Source organism: Oryzias melastigma, linkage group LG21 (genome assembly GCF_002922805.2).
Source record: "Oryzias melastigma strain HK-1 linkage group LG21, ASM292280v2, whole genome shotgun sequence".
Lineage (NCBI taxonomy): Eukaryota > Metazoa > Chordata > Actinopteri > Beloniformes > Adrianichthyidae > Oryzias > Oryzias melastigma.
In genome coordinates this window covers 14889420-14890646 of record NC_050532.1, presented here as the reverse complement: position 1 = coordinate 14890646, position 1227 = coordinate 14889420, and positions in this window count along the sequence as shown.

The window sequence follows — 1227 nt, the reverse complement described above, 5'->3', positions numbered from 1 at the left end:
TTATGGAGAGGCATCTTTTCAGTATTATGGACCTCGTTTATGGAATGATCTGCCAGAGGACCTGAGTGTCATGGATCAACCTGCTGCTTCCCTCTCCACCCACCATAGGGAGCGCTCGCCTGAGTATTGACCCTGCACTCCCTCTCCACACTCAGCCAGAATTCCTCAGCTGTTTCCAATCCATCTCATCACCACCAGTATTTAATCTGCTTGCAGTCACCACCTCAGTGCGAAGTCTTGCATTGCCACGCAGTCATTTCTGAGCAGTTTATTCCTTGTTTTGCCTCTGGTTTCTGACTCCTGCCTGCCTCCTTGACTCCCTGTTTGCCTGTGTCCTGACCTCTGCCTGTATTTTGACCTCGCCTTGCCTCAGCCTGTGTTCTCCATTAAAACCTGGTTTGCACATGGATCCACATGCCTCTGCCTCTTCATCACAGAAGACTTCGCCACACCCGGATCCAGCAACAGGTGTGCCCTCGCCTACGAATCCTGTGAGCTTTGCTACCATCCTTTTGGAGCAAGGTCGTCAGCTTCATCAGCTAACGTTAGTCACGGACGCCATCATGGAATAGCTCATGGCTAATCCCACAGATCAACACTGCTTCAATGTCATCTTGGGCTATACCTTCCACTGCCCTGGGTCCAGAGAATCTCTCAGCTGCTGCTAATCCTGTGTCTGGTCCACGCCTGTCTTTACCAGATAAATTCACAGGAAAACCTGAACACTGTAATGGTTTCCTCCTGCAGTGTCAACTGTTCCTGCCTTCCACCATGAAGATCTGGGCACCTTCACAGACACAGTACTGTCCTACATAAAATACTGTGTTGGAACTGTCACTGTGGAGAAAAACATCTGGGTATCCTCAAACCAAAAGCCCTGGATGACCCGCCAGGTCCGCACGCTCCTCAGGGCGCGTGATACAGCCTTTGGATCAGGCAACAGGGCACAGTACTGCACCGCTCGTGCTGACCTGAGGAGGGGCATCAAGGCAGCCAAGACGGAGTACAAGAACAGGATTGAGGAGCAGCTTAACAACCCCCGAGAGGTATGGCAGGGCATCCAGTCCATCACCAACTACAGAGCCCATGCCGCACCTCCAGTGGTCTCAGATGCTGCACTGGCAGAGGAGCTGAACAGCTTTTTCTCTCGGTTTGTGTCTCATGCGCAACACCCAGCCACCCCACCCCAAGCCTCTGCACAAGCCACAATAACCCCCAGCACTCCTC